Source organism: Canis lupus, chromosome 10 (genome assembly GCF_048164855.1).
Source record: "Canis lupus baileyi chromosome 10, mCanLup2.hap1, whole genome shotgun sequence".
Lineage (NCBI taxonomy): Eukaryota > Metazoa > Chordata > Mammalia > Carnivora > Canidae > Canis > Canis lupus.
The window spans coordinates 50,595,300-50,618,677 of NC_132847.1; the positions used below are offsets into that span (position 1 = coordinate 50,595,300).

A 23,378-nucleotide genomic window follows, 5' to 3' on the forward strand; every position below is an offset into this window, starting at 1 on the left:
GTTTGCTATTTTTCCCTATCAAAAAGTTTCTTGTTTTTTTGTATCTGATAATCTGCCTTCTTTATATTTTTCTAGAAATATAAATGTGCAACTTGAAAAGAGCAATAGGCTACTGGCTTTCCATAATGCGCAGGACTGAAGCAGATTCTGCTTCATTTGTGGAAAACTGATCAAAAGTCACTTTTATTTTGAGAGCTGATTTCCTTTGTACACAAGGGTTTTAATTATGAGATTTTAGTAACTGGTAGAAATTTAATAATACAATTTAATAACCACAACCTCAGGTAAGTTATCACTATGTTTCTCCATTTCCATATTTCTAGTATTAAAAAAATATTTACAATATTGCCTGGCATATCATACTAGTTTTGTCTAATGGGATTAAACTATGATGATCATCATTGCATAACAGATTCTCTTCATAAATGAATACACACACAGATATAAGCATGAGCATTCATAGATGTCATACAAAATGCAACTCATTGAAAATTCAGAATATTGTCTCTTCTTTTAAGATATGAATATAGTTAAGAATTTTATGCATTTTTAATTATAGTATATCTTCATATAGAAAGACAGCAGAATCCCAAAATGCCATTGTGTGAGAAAGCAATATAAAGCAGTCTTGATTATGTAGTCTTATTTTAACTAGAAGTTTTGTTGACCCATCAAATCTGCCTTCCTTACTTTTGTAAGGAAAAAAATTAAAAATATACAAAGATATGTGTACATAATCATTTATTGCAGCATTGTTTATAACACTAAAAATTTGAGAAACAATGAATCCATTCCACAGTAGCTTGTTAAATAAGTTACAGTGCATCCATCCATTTAGTGTTTAGTCATTAAAAATGCTTGAGAAGGAAAGGTCATGTTATTGACTTAAAATAACCAGATACACAACCATGTATCTGCGTTGGATGGATCTCTCTTCTCTTTCACACATACACACAGATACATACACAGATGCACATAAATGTTTTGAGTCATATATAAAAAGCATGTTTGGAAGAATCTTCAATATGTTGAAAAGAGTAGTAATATTTAAAGATGTAATTTCAAATGATTTTCAACATTTTTCTGCTTAATTTGAATATTATTTTCTAAATGAGCTCACTTCATTTTGATGATCCCAATAAAAAGGTTTAATTATTTAGAGGTAGAATAGAAGATTCAGCAAAAGACCAATTAGATAGTATCTGACTTGGGGAAAAATGCAAAAAAAAAAAAAAAGCAGACAAATTAACATCTTAAAATAGTCAATAAACTGAAGGAATCCTTATAGTTCAGAGTGACCCATATTTTAAAATAAAAGTGCATCCAAAGACCCCTAAATATGGAAAATATCAATAATAAAAATTTGAAATATATGAGGAAAGAGGATATAAGGACAGGAAACCAGAATGCTATTTCAATTTACAAATAAGAAAGTACTTAGGAAAGATACATACAGAATATAAGTAATTTCCAATGTATATGGTTTAGCTCAGAAATCCAAAAAGATTAGAGATAGCAATATGGAATAAAAGGCAAGAGATGTCCTGTGAGAAGAAAAGGAGATAGATTTTAATACAGTAGAAAATAGCCACTGCAGATTATTTTCTGGACTCTGATGGATAGGGAAATTGGAGATAGAATCGAAGCATTCTGTCAGAGGTCATAATATTGTCAAAGTTAACATAGATAAACATGGAGTTTGATTATAGAAGGTGATTAATTTAACTAGAGTTGAAAATATATGTTGGGCAATAGTGGAAATGAGACTGGAAATTTAAGATGGGTTAACTTGAAAACTTGACAAACATAGCTCAAGCTTAATTTGGCAAACAATAATATTTTAGTATTACAGTGTGTGAATGCTGAATGGAATATCAGATATTCACTCCAAATTTCTGCAATTTTTAATGAGAAAACTGGTACTCTTAAAGATTTAAATGGCTGGGTCATAGGATGGTAGCAAGACCTAAATTCAAATCATATTCTTACCTGTAACAGAAATAATGGGATCTTGTAAGGATGAATTCTATGGGGGACAGTAATGTCTAAACTATACTAAGGAAATATTAGCAAAAGTAATGGAAGTAAAAATAAAGATCCAAGAGCACCTTCAAAGGTAGGTGTAAACATAAATATTGAATATATCACTTGGAAATGAAAGTGAGGTGTAAGTCCTAAAGAATTTTCAAATAAAGATGTGATATAGTGAAGGATTTTAAAAATGAAGAAAAAGCCATTAATTCTAGATTTCTGAGCAAGAAGACTTTGATACTACTAGGCATTACTCAAAGCTAAATTGCCGAGAGTAATAATGTACGTATGGGAAACTAATGCACCAATTAGCTATCATGAAGAAATAATCATCCAATTTAACTCTTTAGAGATATACATCAAAATAGTATGATTTCATATAATTTCTGTAGGTTCCATTAAAAAAAAGTCATTTTCCAGAAAATATTGAACCGTGCACATAATCACAAAGAGGATCTAGGACTTCAAGGAACGCATTTCCAAGCGTGCAGTTTACTTGTTTGTTTCTTGGAATTAGTCATGTTTCTAGGAGAAAAAAAGATGAAATGAAAATGACAATTATTATGTCATTAGGTCTTTCATTCCAAAGTGGAGACCAAAGACCAAATTGGAATATTCAGAAAATATCAATGAATGAATCAACCAGTCTCGATCTCTCTCTCTCTCTCTCTCTCTCTTCCCCTTCCACTATCCTCCTTTCCTTTCCTGTTCCTCATTCCCTTCTACCTTCCTGCCCCTTTCTTATACGTACACACTGGTACTAGGAGCTTGGTAGAAAAAGTAAATAGATTACACTGGCTTGACACATAATAAGTAAGTTACAAACTACAACTTATGAAATTCAAATTGCCAGTATGTTCAGGCTTTTGTCCTTTATTTTTCTCTTCATCAACTCTTAATTCATCCTTGCTCCTCTAAATGCCTAAGACACAAAATTACCTATTTACTTTCATCTACCTTCATCTCTGGGGAAATCAAGTGTTCTTATTCCGGTTTCAAGAGGTCTTGCCCTTTTGTTCAGGCCAACTGACATCTAAAACAGCCTCTGACACTGTTTGATGCCATCTGTTATCAGCATTTCTCATGATAAGACTCTCCTTTTCAGCTTTGTTGTACCCTTCACTATTTCTCTTAAAACTTTTATAACTGATTTATTTCTCCTTTTTCAGAAAAAGGTCTATCTAATTAAGAACAATTACAGTGCCTTATTTGGTACCACAGTAATGGTACATGTATGAGAACATCTATGTGAGGTACAGGCATTTCAATTATTAGGTATAATTTGAAAGTTTTACAATAAAAATCAGATCACAAGAAGAAGCAAGAAGGCAATTAATAATTTATCAATGAAATATCTTCAAAGAAATTTGCAAATCATTTACAAATGTGTGGAATTGTAAATACATTAGGACTCAGAACATGTACCCACATTTCCTAAACTTTACATTTTAATTCACTTTGAAGTACTCTATTGGTTATATATTTTTATTCTGAAAGAAATCATTAGTAATCAAATCATCATGTGGAAATATAAAATGGAATGCAAAGTGACTTTTATAGGACCAATAAAAAAAGCATCAAAAATTATAAAAATTACATCATAATAAGCAATAAGAGAAGGATCAAAAAATAGAATAAGATTCAATTCTCTAACTAGTAGAAAATTAGAACAATGTAAGATTTTAACATGTAAATCATCTATTTGGAGGGTAATATATATATATATATGTGATCAAACTATAATCTGATGCATAAGATACTAATTTTCCTTCCAGAAGTCATTGAAATAATATCCATAAATTCTCAATTTTTAACAAATTTTTTATCAGTAGATAATATAGATCCATACTTACCTACATTGTTGATTAAAATTGAACACGATAAGCCAAAGGGAAAATCCTTCCATTTGACAATAAGGGATCATTTATGTAATTATTTCTGGATAATAGAGTTCCAAGCTTTTAAAAATTGCATATACCCATATCATATATCTCATTTTTCAGTCTCTCATTTAAAGATAAAATAAGAAACTAAGAGTATTTCACTAAAATATAGAAGCCATTATCTGTTTGTATGTTAATCCTGCTAAAAAATCATAAAATTATGGCATTGCTTATACCCTGTAGTAAAAATTGTAAAGGTATATTATGCTATTTCCTGATCCACCCAATTACTAAAGAGGGCTAATGACTCATTCTACTAAGTGGGTAGTGAGGTCATATGTCTATTTCATATTAAAGCATTAAAGAGTCAGTATAATGCCTATACAGTGCCTTCCCTTGGTATAGCACTTAGCAGGATACACATCCCCGATGGTGGTGTTATTAGATGCTGAAGCTTCTGTCAGCCTGGATCCCTGAGTGACAGTGTGGAGCAAGGAACTCGTGGAATATGTCCATACGTTTTTGCTGTGTTAAGCCACTTGGGGGATTGTTTTTATTACCAGAAATCCTAACCTAACAAATAGGTACTTTTGTATTACTACTTTCTACATAACACGTGCCAGATACTCTTATTTATTAATCTGTGTTAAGATTTCTCTGGAATATGTGTCAATCTTACTTATAGCTGTCTTATCTAATTATTTGCCTTTTTAAAAATTATTTGAATTTGTAAAGTAAAAACTGTATTTCCACTTTACTTCCCTATCCTGCCATAACATAGAATGTAAATTTCAGTTATATGAACATCTTTATCAATAAATTTCTGAGTTCCAAATAGCCATGAAGTTCTGTAAAAGCAGAGTTGCCATTTTGTGATTTGTCAGGGTTAAACTGGGTCAACATCTACATAAGAGGTTCAATAGAGCAGCAGAGTTATTTGTAGTGGTAGAAATATTGTTCTGTGTGATTTCTTGGAAGGTTTTAAAATGTAAATGGTGTAAAAAACTTATATTTAGACCACTTGAATTTCTTTAATATGGGTATGTTTTATTTTTAAAATATGTATTCTTAATTTCCAGTATTTTGAGTAAAATAATGAACAAATTTACTAAAAAAAGGGGGGGGGTCCCAGAGACAAACATTGACAGAAGAGATGTGAATAACCCCAAACCTATGAACAATGTTCAACTCACCAGAGACAAAATAAATATAAATTAACACAGCAATGAGTTACATATTTGACTATCATATTGGCAAACACTGAAAGAGTTAGGGAAAACAGAGTTGGCATGGTGCAAGGAAACTAAAGTTAGCTTTTTGGAATGAAGACTGGTGCAGATTTTCCTTCAATTTATGTCAAAATACAGCAGATATTTTCCAGAAAGTTTTAATTATCATAGAGATAAATGGAAGCAGCCATAAAGTCCAAAATAAGAGATTCAATAAAATAATAATAAGAGGAATTCATATGGAATACCAGAGTATCACTTATTGAAAAATTAGAAATACATTTAAAAACAAGAAAATTTAGGGCAGCCCGGGTGGCTCAGTGGTTTAGCGCTTCCTCCCCCCCCCCCCCCCCCCCCCCCCCCCCCGGGGGCCTGATCCTGAAGAGCTGGGATCGAGTCCCAAGGCCAGCTCCCTGCACGGAGCCTACTCCCTCTGCCTGTGTCTCTGATTCCCTCTCTGTGTCTCTCATGAATAAATAAAATCTTTAAAAAAAAAAAAAAGAAAATGTATTCATTGTTAATAAATATGTATTCATCCTCTACTTATAATGTGTCACAGACATTCTAGTTTCTGAGGATGTAATCATGAATAGACACACCCATGTTCAAACATAAAGCTTCAATTCAAACAGTTATAGAGTAATGCAAATGGAAATCTTGATGATGTGACAGAGAATCATGACTCTCTGTGAGACTAGAGACTTAGAGAGCCCAGTGAGGTAAAGCTCTGCTGACAAGGTGCCATTTAACTTGAGATCTAAAAGACAAAAAAGAGCCTGACATAGTTGAAGGAAAGATCAGCTGGACAAACAAAAGCAGGAGGTCTACAAAGGAAATAGACTTGGTGTTCAAAGAACAGAAAGCAAGCAAGGGTTTGACCTTCATGGGTCACGGGAAGAGTCCTGGGGAAATTCAGAGATAAATAACCAAATCAAGGTATTTGAGAGCCATAGGAAAAAGAATGGACTTTCCTTCAGGTGATAGAATTAAGAGGCAGAGGATTTTCACCAAGAGAAGTAGTCTAGATGTGGTGGCATTTTTTTTTTTTTATTGGTGTTCAATTTACTAACATACAGAATAACACCCAGTGCCCGTCACCCATTCACTCCCACCCCCCGCCCTCCTCCCCTTCTACCACCCCTAGTTCGTTTCCCAGAGTTAGCAGTCTTTACGTTCTGTCTCCCTTTCTGATATTTCCCACACATGATGTGGTGGCATTTTAGAGATCAACCTGGCAGCTGTACTGAAGATGAACTGTAGAGGGAGCTACACAGAACAGTTGAACCAGTACAGTGAATGCTGCAGTGGTAAGAAATCAAAATGGTTTGGACCAGGCCAGCAGCTGTGAAAATGGAGAGAAGTGAAATAACTCAATATAGGTGGTTGCCCCAGTCTTAGAGGATTTGGTGGAAGGGAGAATTCTGCAGGTTTTGGATAGAGCTACTGAAGGATTTTATTTGTTGCAATGGGGAAGACTTGGGGAAGAACACAATAGGCGTCTGAAGAGAAGAGAAATCATGAGTCCTGATTTGGTCATTCTGAATATAAGCTGAAATTGTTAAGTGGCTACTACAGAAATAAAATTTTGGCTCAGTGGATTAGTCAGGAGCCCTTTGCACAGAATATTGAATATTAGCTGATACCACAAAGCCAGAAATGGTTTTGATAGTGAATGTGTTTTCTTGCTATTTTGTATTTTGTGTAAATGTGTATTTGTCCTAATTTCTTAAATTCATTGTCTTTTATGCCTGTGATTTCCCGAGAAGAAAAAACAATAGCTTCATCGTAGAGACTGACCTGGGAGCAAATGACTTCATCCTTTTTGTTGCCATTACTACATGTAAACATGATTTACTGCCTAATATAGAGAAAAATAAATAAAGTTACAGAAAGTTTAAAAGAAACAAAAATATTGCATTGGAATTGTATCTTATGGTTTAATATAGTTTGAGGATGAAATCATATTTATCTTTACTGAACATATCAACATAGAGATAAACACAATTTTATTTTCAGGAAGACACGGTACCCTTATATGTGGAACTCTGAGAACATAAACTACTCCTTCTCTCTTTCCTTCTTATGTTTCAAAAGAACTTGAATTCCTCCTTTTAGTTCAATTTAGGCTGCACATAAAGCTGTAAGCATTATCACTTGCCACTGGAACAAACATTAAAAGAAACAAGCAAAAAAAAATAAAAATAAAAAATAAAAGAAACAAGCTAGAAATATCATTGATTACCTTGTCCAGACAGACAGTAAATTCTCAAATCACTTTGTGTACTCACTCAGTAAACATTGCACATATATTGTATACAACATATAATTTATATATTGTATTTATAATTTATAATTACGTATCTCCAAGAATTTATATTTATGAATATAAATATAAATAAATATATTTATGGAATTTATAATTATGTATCTCCAAGAGTTTTAGATTCTCATTACTCTAGAATGTAAACATATTTTTTCATTATTTTGTAATAGACACCAAGACATGCTCATCATCCTAAAGCCCAGTCTTTCTTCTTTAAGAAGATACTGCTGAATGAAGCCAGCCACCTATGAAGCCAGCCACCTCAAAATATTTTCAAGTTTACATAAAACAAATGATGAAGAACATGAGTAACCATGTGAATCTCATGAGGGCTGAGTCTCTGTTATGAAATATGCCCTCTGTAGTGTCTGGATATGATTCGGTATCATGCTATAAATTCCATAATCAATGCACTCACCAGGATGGACAACTGACATTCAGCAGTAGAAAGAGCAATGATAACATTTTAGAGACTGCTTCTTAAAGGAAAGTTCTGAGCAGACACACAAAAGACAGTTTCCCCTGTGATCTCTAGAGGAAAATTATTGGCTTAGGTATCTGTCTCACGATGCCTTTCCCATATACTGAGAAGAATTTAGAGATGAAGACCTACTCGAAAGACTATGAGATTGTTCTGCAAATTTCAATTTTATTCAGATTGCAATGCCTTCTGGATCTTCCTAATTAGAAGTGACCAGGCCATCTTCAAAGACCCCTTAGAGTGTTTCAATTACTGAAACTCATACCCAGGAAAATGACAAAGTAGAGTTCTGTTCTTCTTGAGGTCAAAGTCTGAAACTTCAATAGTATGTCAGTAGATCAATTTATATCCCCTCTAACAATCTATTAGCAAGTCAGAACATTGAGATGTTTATGCTTTACTGTCACAAAATTTTAAAATGACATTACTGGTGCAAATGAACTCTATTTATGATAGCATCTTTTGTGTAAAGCACAGAGCAGATTATATATAATCTTTCTGGTATCTTCCATTATTAGCCGGGTTTTAATAGACCTGCTATTTATTGATTACGCTACCTAAGTAATCATTCTTGAATTGATGCATAATGCTGCTTGTGCTAAATAATTGATAGCATGGAGATTTACGGGGAAAGCTATGACAAGCCAGAGGATATGGCAAAAAGAGGCTTGGCAGTACAGCAATAAATGTAGTCAGAAGAGGCCGGTGCTGTCAGGATACGAGTATCACATGATTAATTGCTCTATTACTCCTCCTTGGTCTACAGAAAAGCAAGAGAGGAAAAAAAGAGAGTAGAAAATAAAGCAGCTTGTTGAATGTAGCTTCCTTTTATTTATTCATTGGAGTAGAGGGTGAGAGGAAAGTGCCTTAGTTTCTATTACATCTTTATTTACCAAAGGAAGATTTAAGAACAGATCTTGTTGAAGTTTTATAGAAAAGCACAGTTGTTCCATAATTACAGATCCATTAATGATACAAGGCTATTCAGAAAGAATGTCCATTTTCAGTGAAGAGCCACCACTTTGTGGGTTACTGAAGGAAAACAGTGATGCCAAAATTGTCAGTACAGTGACCCTGAACTGCATCAGAAAGCAGGTATAGTGCTCAAATGAAGTTTTACACTTAAAATATGTGTTGATTTTGTTTTCAATTCCTGATGATAAATTTCATTGAAATCTGCTATATTTGTACATGGATATATGATTATAAGGATATACTCCAATTTCATTACATACACACATTAATGACTGACAGAAAGACAAGGTTTTACATTATAGCATGTCATTTCAATATCATGAATTTTTCAGATTTATCCTTTAATGTAATGACATAATAATTAAAATTGTTATACTGAAAATAGGAAAATAAAATTAAAAAAACTTTTTTTTTGTAATTTCATTTCTCAGAGTCAATTCTAAATTTTAATTCAATTTTTATCAATATTATCAAGAGTCCAGAACTCTTTGCCAGAGGGATAGTCCTGGTTATATGTGTACCATGCAGAAGAGACAGAAGGATATAATTTAAAACCTCATATAGATTTTAGAACACTCACTGCCACTATAAGAATTTGGTATCTTCGTTCTGATAGGGTGGGTAGAAGGTATATGCCTTCAACAGTTAACTTTGTTTTTATGGTTTCCCTAGCCACCAGCTAATAATATGTGCAAATTTGACCATCTAAACTACTCCCAATAACTTCGCTGTTCACAGAATGATCTTTTAAGTGGAGTATATTACAAGAGAAAACAGCACAGCTCATCCATTTAGTACAGTACAACTTATAAACGTGGATCATTCTCTCCCATTCATCAAAATAGCATAAATTTCTGATAAGGTAGTATTTCTTTCATCTATCTCCTGCCAATCCTATAAATTTTTACCCATATATTCAGAAAATAAGTCCTGTGAAATAGTTGCCTACCCAAAAATTTAAATAATAGCACTGGTTTTGAACATTTTAATATGGTATGATTGGTTTTCTTCTCGTTTAGATTTAATATGATAGGGGGGCCCTAGACAACTGGGGTTTTTTGTTAAAATATATGTGATTTTTTGTTAAAAACATATGTGAACATTTTATTCTTAATACTATTTGAACCTGTAAGACAAATGCTAAATAAAATTACCTCTACTGAAAAAAGTTTACATAAAATAAATAATAATTTAGCCGATTTGACTAATTCTTCCATTATCCATTCTAAATTTCATATCCCTTTGAATCCTTTTCATATCCTTTTGGATCCTTTTCCAAAATCAGCATTAATAACTGAAAAGGAGTACTTTGTTAAATAATATTGGAAATGTATCAGTTTACTAATTTAGGACATAATAACCAAGGCCTGTAATAGGAGCTATGGAGAAGAGACAACTACAGTTTATTATCACAAAGCAGCCAGATGTTATTTACTTTAATTCTGAGAGAGAGAGAACGAGAATGCACACAAATGGGAGAAGGGGCAGAGGAAGAGGGAGAGAGAGAATCTCAAGCAGCCTCCACATCCAGCAAGGAGCCCAAGGGCTCAATTTTACAATCCTGGGATCATGACTTGAGCCCAACTCAAGAGGCAAATACTTAATCAACTAAGCCACCAAGGTGCCCCAGCCAGATATTATTTTTAAACATAAATCAGGTTGTCTTTTCTTTCCTTAAAGCCCTTGGTTGGCTCTTCATGTCAATTGATATAAAATGAGTAAATGAGAGCAAATCAGATACTATACAAACCAGTAAATCTGGACCCTAACTAACTCTCCTGACTCATAGAATACTACTTTCCCCTTAGCTTTTTAGGATCCAGTTCATTTATTAACCTTCTTACTATTCTTCCACTTTGGGCATTTATATGGTCTTTGCCTTTACTAGAAATGATCTGCCCACCAGCTTTGCAACATTATCTCCATTTGTTAATAAGAGTCCCAACTTAAATGCCACTTCCTTACTGAGGGCTTCTCTTATACACGTTCTGCAAGTAACTATCATATCACTGCTTCATGGCTTTTATAGTATACATCAGTGTCTGAAAGTATATCTTTGACTTATTTTTTTTCTCCCATCATTTAGCTATTGTAGTAAGCAGAAAAATGTCCCTCCAAAGTTTACATCTTAAATCCTGGATCCTATAATTATGTTACCTAACATGACAAAAGGAACTTTCCAGATGTAATTAAGTACCTTGAGACAAGGAGGGTTATTCTAGATTGTCCAGGTAGGCTCAACTTAATCATGTGGATCCTTAAAAATGGAGGACCTTTCCTGGCTATAGTCAGAGGGAAATAGGTTTATAGCAGAAAAGCACAAAAGAATGTAACATTGCTGACTGTGAAGATGAAGAAAAAGAGTCACAAGCCAAGGAAAGTGAGAGTCCTCCAGAATATGGAAAATGCAAGAAAACAAGGTCTCTTCTAGAGCTATCAGAAAGATATGAAATCCTGTAAACACCTTGATTTTAGCTCACTGAGAGTCATGTTGGACTTCTGACCTACAGAATTGTAAGATGTGTGTGTGTGTATATGTGTGTGTTAAGTTAGCAAGGTGGTGGTAATTTGTTAGCAACAATAAAAAACTAATACAACTATAAAATCCTTAGGATCAGAAACTTCATCCATCTAACTCACTCTATGGGCAGAGCCCAGAGGTGTGCCTGGCACATAGATGGAGCTCAGTAAATAGTTGTTAATTACGTAAATGTATGCAATGATCAACTAGAAACAAATCTTTCTTAACAGTACATAGTTGGTAAGACATTTGTTCTTTTTTATATAACCAACTAATATTATGTAATAAAAGTAATTTCTATTCTCCATTTTTCTCTAGATATCATATTTTACATGAAAGTTATATAATTCCTACACTAAAAAGAGTCAATTATTGCTAAAGATAACCCCATTATCCTTAGTGCAATGATTGGCTAATAAAGGCTCCATCCCTCCCTCCCTAAGCATTTGCAAAAGTAAGATAATAAACATCATGTACCCACCCCTCAACCTCAATAAAGTTGAGATACTCCTGAGAAATATTCATGATCTATCTTATTTCCTCTCATTCCCATACATTTTCCACTTTTCATATTATTTTGAAGCAAATCTAAGAACTAATATCTATCATCTAATATTAACAGTAAATATCTCAGTTTATATCTTTAAAAGTTCAGAACTTGAAATATTTTAATGAGCACTTTCCAAAGTTACAAGTTGTTTTTGTACTTTTGATTCTGAGCTAAGCCCTCCCTGTGATTTGGTTAATGAGATGTTAGTGGATGGGATGTACAGATGGTTACACCGGCTTTTACATGTTCCCTCTGCCATTGCTGTGTGAAGATGCACAGAGAAGCCCAACAGAGAAGAGACATATGGAATAGAGCCAAGTTAACCCAGTGGACCAAGCTAGAACCATCCAAGCTCAGCTTCTACCCACCTGACCCCAGACTTGAGAGTCCAACTAAATTTAGCTGATATTACCCTCCATATTTGTGAGTTAAGTGCTTATAGTTATAAATCATTGCAATTTGAGGACAGGTAACAAACATTACAATAGCTGTAGATGAGTGACACAGGGGCTCTGTTATATAAGTCAGTGATGGGGTAAAGAGTATGAACTCATTTTTCCTGGGGAGAAGTTCCAGGTTTGGAGAGACCAAAGTCTTAGGAAAGTTGAGGAGTCTTATTTTAGAAAAAGAATAATTACAAATATAAAACTAGGTATGAAAGTAGATATATTTTACAGAAAATAATTAACAGAAGTCTTGTAAATCTCATTAACTTTCTGTGAAGATTTGTCTGGTCTTTCTACCAGAAATGGTCACCCAGAAATGCTTCTTAATTGTAATCTGGCTTCTTCTCTCTATGCAGAACACTTTATAAACTCGAGCACTCAGAGGCCCATGTGCAGAAATAATCTAAAGCTTAAATTCATTAGTTTAACTTTAAAATTTACCTAATGAGAAGGTTAAAGGCAGCACTACTAAACTAAGATAGAGTTGTGACAGTTGGTTTTCTGGTGTCTCCATGAGTGATTCTGAGGTAAGGAACAAGCAGACAAAATTCCTGGCTATATACAGAATTGCCAGGTTCGTGATGGAAGCTATGTTGTTCATGTTTCAGAAGGGCTGCAGAATACCAAGTAAAGTGAAAAGAGTTGCTTTTCTCATTCCATTAGTTCTGCTTTTCATATTCTTCCAAACTTCTGGTACTTTTATACACTTTATTTAAGAACGAACCCCATTCTAGTGTGTTCAGTTATGATACTACTAAGGACCTGCCAGGACTGCTGGGAGGAACATCTTATTGGATCTTAACACTGTGCTAATTACTTACGACATTTATGTAAAAAGGCAATTGTGCCCATTTTTTTTAAAAAATTGAATGTATTCTTTTTACTGATTACCTTCCTAATCTCAATTGTATATGTCACCTGTGGTAGGATGAGATATTCAAAATACAGCAAACACTACCTTCCTGAAAATGCCAAAATCATTAGCTTGATTTGCATCAGCAAATGGGAGCACAAAGCTGTGCCCTTACTGACAACAATATCAGTGATTTGAAGGTTGATTGCTTAATTTTTTTTATTTCTACATCTTTGATTTAGCAGAGCCGAAACTTTTCCTTGCAACCTTTTCCTAAGGGTATCAAATGTGACTCATAAAATTTGATTGTGTAAAAAGAAATTCTGAACAGACTTCTCTATGGAATCCTTTGTTCTAATCTTTATTTTTCCTTGCATATAGCAAAGCAGATATTTATTAAAATTAATATATTTCAGAAATATACCACAAAAACATAAAAATGCCTAATAATTCAACTCTCACTCCATTCTGTTACCTGGAACTGTGCTAAATTTATTACCGTATTGAAAACTCTAATAACCCTTACCTTTTCTCAGCACATATGTGTTTAAGAAGATGAGCAATAAAAGTACTCATAAAATTCTCTTGTAAATTTTTCAAAGTAATATAAAATGACTGATTAATTTGAATATCAGGTTTTTTGTGTTTATTAAAAAGGTTACTTACGTATTACTACTTTTTTGGTAAACAGGTTGACAATGAATTATATTCAACATTAAAAGAGTCATTTATGTTGTTCTGGTTCAACTTATTTTATGTATTCACAATTCTGAATATGTCTTTTCTTACCTTTTAACCTATGGACACGTCAGTTTTAATAGTGTAATAGTAAATATGGGTTATTTTATGCTGTGCTGAACAACAACTTCTTCTCTCGGTGGATCTAACTAAAAGAGGTCAATTTCTCATTCACATTATACGTCCAATACCAGTTTTGCAGGGACATTTTTTTCTTGTGGCTACTCAGGGACCTAGACTGATGGAAGCACTATCATTTTCTAATATACCATATGAGCCTAGGCTTCAAGGTCTGCCATTGGAAAAGGGAACAGAGAGAATCACGTAATGCACACGTGGCACCTCTATGAGAATGGATAGTACGGTTCTCTCACGTGCCAGGAAAGAAGGGGAAATTGGGTGAATTGGTGAGCAGTAGTGATTTACCACAAGTTTTTATCTCCAATACTGTGATTCATTATCTTTCCTATTATTTCCTTCTTGGGAATAATAATAACTTATTTGATTTGAATCTCATGTATACAATTATTTATATTATGTAGAGGAAATCACCAAAACAAATAAAATTTGAATTAATTATTTAAAATCATAGAGCTAGCCAATTATGCTCCAGGCAATTTTTTTTTCAAACTTAGAAAACAGAACCCTCCTTCATCACATCAGTGTTCCAAAGAAAGGAAACATATTCTACCAAACTACGTTAATTTTTGCTTTTCTGCCTAATAAATCATGTGGATAATTTTACTGCTGTGTAAAATATATTTTAAGAATTATTTGCAATGATAGATTATGTGGGAAAATGTTCTATTGGCAATAAGAAGGGGGAAGTAGTATCAAATTGAAGACTTCAATAATTGAACAATATTAACAACTATTCCAAAACATAATACAATTAAGGATGTCTTACATATAGAAGTTAAGGGTTCAACCCAATCAAGACTGATTAATAATAGCTTTTCCAGTGGAATTTATCTAGTTCCCTTCTCATAAATGAATTATATTTACTCTCCTGAGTATCATCTAGATTAGAAAAAAAAAAAAAAAAGATAATGACAGCCACTCTCTTATATGCTATCTTTACCATCAATATGCTAAATTCAGCATATTTTGCCAACTACTTCTTTAAGATTATGGACTTCGATAATCTGATTAGTCTGGGTCCGGAGAGTTTGAATGTTTTAGGCTCTACCTATAGGAAAATAGAAATGAAAACAGAACCAAGAAACCAAAACAAGGGTTCCAAGAATAAGGCAGAGGATTTGATCACTGGAAAACTTAAATTTATATATTATTAATGTGTTCCATTTTGGTAATGTGTAAATCAGCTCATTTTTTGATAACAAATTAAAACCAAGACCCTGAAAGAGATGAGGTTATTAACCCTTGTTCCCCAGCCAATTCCCATTTAGATAATTGCACTGTGCGGCAGAGCTAAATTCTTCCAGTAATTTCATTTTGAAAAATAAAATTAGACAGCAGATTCTGGCACCCTGTTCCAAATTGTACTGTAGTTCTATAAGTGTACTGTTCAACAGCTGCTGTGTTCCACCCCTTAAGTGGTTATGTTCTCAATTTTCCAAAATAATTCATTTTTGTAAAAATAATACATCTCATTTATATAGAGCTCTCCATTTCATGATGACAATGTTATTTCCATTCAACCCACATAAACAGTGTCAGTATGAGACTGAGGATAATTTCACAGATAATGAAACAGATGCCCAGAGAAGAGTCAGTAAAGGGCACATGGTGAGCTACAGCTCTACATCTTTAAAAATGTTCTCCTAAACCTTCTCTAGGATGCTTGTATTTGCCCACAATGTTTCTCTTCATTAGTTCTCTACCTAGAATGATAGGGGAGTCACCCCTATCACATGGCAAATGAAATTAGGAACCTAGGATGCATGAAAAATGAAAACAAATATGTGCAGAAGTCCAAGAATATTAACCAGTCTTCTAATGTGTCTTATATTCATGATTAATTTGGTAATTCTAAAATATATAAAAGACATGCTTTTTAGCTTAATGATACAAAGGACTATAATCCACTTGATGGTGCCAGGGTGACCATGGGATTGTGCAGGGGAGGCACAAGAATAGGCAGAGGGCAAGGCTGCTGTAACAATATGGTGTGTGCCCTAAACGTGTCATGCTCTTCCTATTTGCCCATCAGCCCACTCCAGGCACCTTATGCAGACGGAAGTAAGACTACTGTCTAGTTTATCAAAAGGAAACATGAGTATAATACTGGAAGTCATATCCTTCTCCCTCATAATGTAAGTGCCATTTTGTTCTCTTCCTTTTCAACTTCCATGTCTCTGCTAGTTTTCCTTGGCTTGTTTCATTGGCTAATACTTACAAAAGCATATGAAATAGAAGCAAAACAGATTTTTCTTGGAGTTTTGGGCAAAGATATAATAACTTCTATAAAGCAAGATGTGAGCTCAAAAGCTAATTTGTATTTCATCATGAAAAAATCCATCAGTTCCCATCTTACTGAGTGGTTTCATTTAAGGACTGGGATTTGAGTTTTGTCAAATTCCTTTTCAGCTTCTAGTAAGATGATCATATGTTGTTGTTGTTGCTGTTGTTTCCTATTAGATTAACACAAGATATATTAATGGATTTACATTTTCTGAATTACCTTAGCAGTTCTAGAACAAACCCCACTAGGTCATATATATCATAATTTTAGTATATTCTTGGTTTATTTTTGATTAAATGATAGTTCAGATTTTTGCTTTGCTCTTCATAAATGAGATTGGTCAACAGTTCTCTTTCTTGTGCTTAACATTTTTCAGGTTTGGGCACCATTCTTATACCTGCTATATAAAATTTTTGAAAGCTTTAATTTTCAAAACCCATGAGTAGTTTAAGTAGCATTTGAATTAAAAAAAAATGTTTCAGTATTTGAGAATCCCCAAGTGAAACTATTTTGGGCCTACTTATCTCATGCAAGAGAAGTCTGCCACATTCTTCTGGTTCTTCTATGAAATTACTCTGTTTGAACTTTCTGTTTTGAGTATCTCCCAATTGGAGCATATTTTATTTTCCCAGAAAGTTATGTATTTCATCTAGATTTTCAAATTTATTTGCATACAGTTATGCACATATATCTCGTCTGATTTTTGTAATGTTCTCTCTTCGGAGGCCATTTTCTCCTTCTTATGGCTTATGTTGTTGTAAATACCGGCTTCTCCTTTTTGTTTTGTATAATTATTTCATGACTTTTAAAAGTTGTTTAACTCAGCTGTTTATTCCACTTTGTCAACAATAACATTAAGTGCTGCCTTTATAGTAACTAAGTTTCCTCCATTTACTATTTGGTTCAATTCTTTCAGTATCCTAAATTCGGACTGCATAGATACTTACTTTTTGAGCCTAGAATCTACTTCTATGGAATCATGTTCAGAAAATGTTCATCATTTCTGTATTTTCATATTTATGGAGATTTTCTTTATGGCCTAATAGAGTGTAAGCGTTTGTAAATGTTGCGTGTTCAACTGCATTCCTCATTGTTGGGGTTTGGAGCTCACTATAAATTCCTGATATCTACCTTACTGATTATGTTGGCACTGTCCCATTTTGAATATTGTGTTTCTTCTGATTCTGTCTTAATCTGAAAGAAACATTCTCCTAGAATTGTTGAAAATCTTACTGATGCTACTTGGATTTTATTACTTTTTTATGCAGCAATTGTTGTATTATTGAGTACATAGATATTAAATTTCTTCATTGTAAATTTTTGCCTTTGGTGTTGCAAGGTCTTCTTTCTATTAAATACTATTTTTTGGCTTGATTTATATCATGCCTGATTAGATTACAGTCACTGTTTTCCATGTGCCTTTTATTTTTAATCTTTCTGAACCTCTCTTTATTTTGGGTATGTTTGTTTGTACAGGACACAGAGATGGTTTCTGTTATAAAGTCTTTCACTATGTTGTTTTTATCATTTTTCATTTAAAAAAGTTCATATGTCCCTTTCTAAAATTTACTTCCATATATACAACTGCGTATTTATGTATGAGGGCTCAAAAACATAAATATTGAGCCATACAAATCCACTCACTTAATTTATATGTTAGCTTAATGAACTAAAAAAGATAATGTCCATTTTAGGAAGCTTATTTTTTAAAAAAGGCCTAACATATGTATTTCCCTAATTCAATGCATATCTACATAATCCTAGTAAAAAAGGAGAAATATGCTGAAGACCTAAGGGGCCAAAACAAAACAAAACAAAACAAAACACAAAAAAAAGACCTAAGGGGCCACATTTGTATTTTACAAATTAAAATTCCAAGTATGCTTTCACTTAAAATTATTTATATTTGTAACGCATTTGAAAACTATTACTGTAAAACACATGTAACTAATACATATATATTATGTATATCATGGATGTGTATATTTATGTAATTCATAAACAATTTGCATGTTTTTTTAAAAAGTGGGAAATAAAGTAGGAACAAGCAATGAGTTTGATGAATTACAAATTTATCATGATAAAAGAAAACAGAACAGCAGAGATAGAATCTAAATATTATTAAAAAAAGTCAAAATCTTGTAATTTTGATCTTGTCATTTTTTCCACATATCTGAAAACGTGTGTTTTCTCTTTGGAAAGTGACAGAAGTTAATGCTATATTTCAAAGTATAAACACTTGTGAGTCCTCAAGTGCTTGCACATACATGTTTACAGAATTATGTGCTCGACATGCTATTTTTCTCTGCCTAAATTCTACAGAGTCCTTTAACTAAATCACTTTTTTGGTCATATTTTTTCTGCTTCTGTCCCCCAGTGCAACAAAAGAATGGGAATCAAAGGCTGTCTTAAGATGCATTTTGCTTGCTCCTTGTCCCCTCCTAGGACCTTACATTCTGCACCAGCTTGTCTAGCTCCCTCGAGAGGTGAATGAGGAAAAGCTACACAGAAAAACTGCATGCTTTCTTGCTATACAGAGCAGAAATATCTAATTATTGTGTCTATTTTAATTTCTATTTTTTCTAAACTCAAAAAAGAAAAATATCTTCTTGTTCAAACTGTCATCTGTAGCAAAGCATCAATTTTAAGAACTAAGGTGAAACAGGCACCTGAGTGGCTCAGTCAGTTAAGTGTCTGCCTTCATCTCAGGTCCTTATCCCAGGGTCCTCAGATCAACTCCTTCATCGGGGCTTCCTGCAGGGAGCCTGCTTCTCCCTCTGCCTCTGCCTCTCTCTCTCTGTCTCTCATGAATGAATAAAAATCTTTTTTTTAAGAAATAAGGTGAAAAGTTATAAATTATTCCAAGTTCATTATAAATTATATTTAAAATATGAATATAACTTATCCATAAAGACAAATTTAGACTAATTTGATTTATGTGTGTAGGAAAGCAAAGTCATTAAGTTCTGCCTATGTTTCAAAACTTATTCCAGGTTTATTTTTCTGACTCTCATCTGCCAGCCCTTTTCCTCCCTTGTTTCAACTTTGCTCTCCATGTCTTTGAACACTACTTTTGGAACTGAAATAGGATTTTAAATATATATAACAGAAATGCTCCACCTTGACCACTTTGAACTAGGTCAATTTGAAGTGCAGACTTGGAGGTGAATGATTCTAAAACCTATTAATCTGTAAAGGCCCCAAGTGCCTTCTTGTTTTACTATTTTATATATAAGTCACACATCTGACAGGCAGATTTGAAAAGGTTGGTTTGAATCTGATATCCACAGTCCTCTTTCTGTTTCAGGAGAAAACGAAATTCACCAAAGAAAGAATTTTTGCATTACATCCTGAGTGGAGAAACAGTCACTCCTCCAGAAGAAATAAATCCCAGATAAAATGAATTAAACTGAAGGGGCAAAAGGTTCCAAACTCCACTTTCATTATGTTCACTGTGTTACTGTGTCATTTTTGTGGGTTCCTTTTTAAGAAAAATAATCTTTCTGGTAATAAACTGCTCCAATTAGCCAATCCTGTCGGCTGAGGACTAAACTTTTAGAAAGAGATTATATAATTAATTGTGATAAGAATATTTTAATGTCTTACCAAATTCCATGTGGTTTTTAAAAAGGGAAGACTGAAGAGAGTATTACTTAATTCATCAAATTTTTTCAACAAATTAGTTCTGATCTCCAATATATGTCAGTACTGCTTTAAGCCCTAGGTTCAGAGTAGGGATAAACAATAAATACTTGCCCTACTGGATGCACGTTCTAGTGGGACATGATCTAGCGTGGAAACAGAGATCCCTCATCAAATGTCACCTTTTAGAGAAAACTCTCATCAATTTACATAAATTAACATCACCTCCTAGCATCTTATCTTCCTTTAATTCTCTTCATGACAATTTCCTGACGCAATTTTATGGTTTGTGGGTTTATTTATTTGAAGGTGGAGTTTCTCAGAAAACAGGTATTTACAGAACCTTGTAACTGAGCCATTTAGTTAAAAAGTAGGTGAAAAGATGGTTCACCCTGATCTGAGAACCCCTGCCTTGTTCTACCATAGGACAAGTTGAAGAACAGCATACCAGCCTTGCTCTCCTCCCTCATTTGTGTGCTCTCAGAAGCGTAAACAGACCATCAAAACAGTCTATGGGATCTGCAGAGCCAAAAGGACTTAACAGACCAGAGAAAAATACCTCCAGTGCAAGACTGTCTCACCAAGTGCCTATGGCAGCAAACCAAAGGCAAAATTGAGAAGTGAGGAAGGCAGAGATGCTAGTGGAGAGAGGCCTGGGGCTGTGAGTCAGGGCAATGGGAGATACGGACCTACCAGAGGTAGGTCTCTGGAGTTTGATGACTGGTAAGTCTTCAAAGGTGGTGAACCTAGTGACCTTCGTAAAAGAAGCATTAATTCATATTGAAATTGGACCGTCTTCCTTGCCTCTTGTGTTCTTGATAACAGAAATCTAGCTTCCTGTCTTTTTCCATGGCCTTCTGTCAACTACCTGTCACTCAGGGGCAGCTCTTTGGAGGCCTGCCATTTCTTACTTTTAATGCATTCATCCTCTTAAATGATTCCCCTTTTCTGTTGCAGAGGCTCTGCTGGAGAACTCAGACAGATGGGTTCATCAAGGATCTGAGAAATACCTGTGACAGAAAGCGAGACATATCCAGCAGGAGGCAGGAAAGCAGAAGGGGAAATAAAAACACAGTAAAAGGAGAGTTCTAAGAACAACAAAAATATATAACTTGTCCATTTCCTCATCTCCTCCTCTCTAGGTCCAGCCACATCTGCGGTATCTTTGAAATGCAGTATTAGAGAGTGAAAAAGCAACATTTTGGAGGCACAGGGGACACGCCACTGCTTTCTGAAATCAATTATGGGCTTTTTAGTTCCAAGAGTCTCTCCCCATTCACATGGTTCCAGGTCTTACTTATTGCTGGGAATTTACTGTTTAATACAAATTAAATATTTCCATTTATTCTCTCCTCTTTTATTTTATATTTATCATTTTATTGGTTAATAAGAGAATATAAAAGCTATGAATTTCAAATGATTGGTAATTTATGGATATTACTATAGAATTAGCCATGTTCAGATGAGGTTTTATTATATTGAAAGTATTGTAAAGTCCAATATATTTCAATTTAGCAGCTGTTCATATAATGTCTGTTTACGTAATATGCCATCTGTTTAACCTAATCCTTTACTATTAATATTCCAAAATACAAAAACAGCCTCTTTTCTGAAATGGAACTACCAAAATGGAATGGTTATATTGCCTCTATGGGTGAAAAATACCTACACATTATATTTAATAATAGATATGCATTAGCCACACAGTGTGTAAGAAAAAAACCCATCATAGGCACTAGAAAAACAGCAGTGAACAGAATAGGTACAAATCTCTGAATTCATTGGCTTTACCCTCTTAGGGAGGGGAGGAAAACAGAAAACAAAAGAAGGAAGAACAATGTAGAATGTACCATCTGTTGATGAGGAATAGTGAGGACACTGAAGTGGGGAGAGAAATCCAGAATTGGGGATGAAAGGTGATTTGGGAGGCTTCCCTAAGGAGGGGACATTAGAGGTCAAACCTGAATAAGATGGAAAAAAACATGGAGGCTTTCTGAAAGAAGAGCACCTCAAAAGGGCTGTTGGCTGCTAGTGCAATCTGTCTCCACTCAGGAAACTGCAGGTGGACCTGCAGCTAGAGCAGAGTGAGGATGGCAGAAATTCACAAACCCGGAGTTGGAGAAGACAAAGGAGCCAGGCTGAATGGGGGTTTACAGGTCACTGTAGGTATTAAAAATACTGTGTATTAGAAATTTTTTGTCATGTCACATGCAAGCATTTTCTAAGATAAGTGTCTTAATTTCCTGAGTGAAATAGGATGTCAGTGGAGGTATTAATCCCTTTGTGTATTAGAAAAGCTTTTTTTCATGTCATCTGGCATTTTCTTTTTTTTAAGGACTCCATTTATTTATTCAGGAGAGACACACAGAGAGAGAGGCAGAGACACAGGCAGAGGGAGAAGCAGGCTCCACGCAGGGAGCCCGACATGGGACTCAATCCCAGGACCCCAGGATTACACTCTGGGCCGAAATCAGGCACTAAACTGCTGAGCCACCCAGGGATCCCCTGGCATTTTCTTTTCCAAGAAATATGTTTTTCATATTTCTCAATACCCCAAGTTTTCAATAAAATCTATTTTGTACTTGGTATTCTTAATTTATGATTTTTTAAAAAGATTTTATTTAGTTAGTTATGAGACAGAGAGCCAGAGCTTGAGTGGAGGCAGGGGCAGAGGGAGAGAATCTTAAGCAGACTCTGTGTTGAGTTCAGAGCCCATTTGGGGCTCAATCTCACAACTCTGAGATCATGACCTGAGCTTAAATCAAGAATCAGAGGCATAGCTGACTGAGCCACCCAGTGTCCCCTTATTTTATGATTTCTAAATGGAGTTCTGGATCCTGGTCAAATGGACTGACCTAATTGTCTGGGCAAGGGCAGGTATCATTTAAAGCCAACACTCCCTCATTTTCATAAGGTCTAATTTCCTTCAGAAGATTCACTACATGTCTTCTCACTGCATCATTTTCACTCTATTTACTGTGAATTGAAGTCTTGACCTTTTATAACCTGAGTTATTTGCAAATCATCTTTCATTCTCTTGACATAAGGAAATCAGGCCCCAATATACTTCCTAGTCCTAAAAGGTGAAAAGAACAGGAGAAATCTCTGATCATCCTGAAATATTTGATTCCCTAACACACAGTGTTGTTCTAAACAGGAAGTGATATATGAAAACATGCCTAATTTAGTTATTACTTTATTATTACAATTATCATAATCATTACCTTTTATCATACTAGGGAGTCTACAAATAGAGTAGATAATGCTTTGGCTACCACATC

The 23,378-nt window shown here is 34.2% G+C and overlaps 1 long non-coding RNA gene across 2 annotated transcripts; it reads left to right on the forward strand.

Annotated features, from left to right (window-relative positions):
- The first annotated feature begins 9,568 nt into the window (after positions 1-9,568).
- Positions 9,569-21,401, forward strand: LOC140640956 (uncharacterized). 2 transcript variants are annotated; one of them, XR_012037551.1, is made up of 4 exons: positions 9,569-9,784; positions 16,204-16,306; positions 20,524-20,820; positions 21,055-21,401. It is a non-coding gene; the product is annotated as an uncharacterized lncRNA (long non-coding RNA). The 2 variants fall into 2 exon arrangements; XR_012037552.1 differs by having other exon boundaries at positions 20,524-20,795.
- Positions 21,402-23,378: the final 1,977 nt, after the last annotated feature.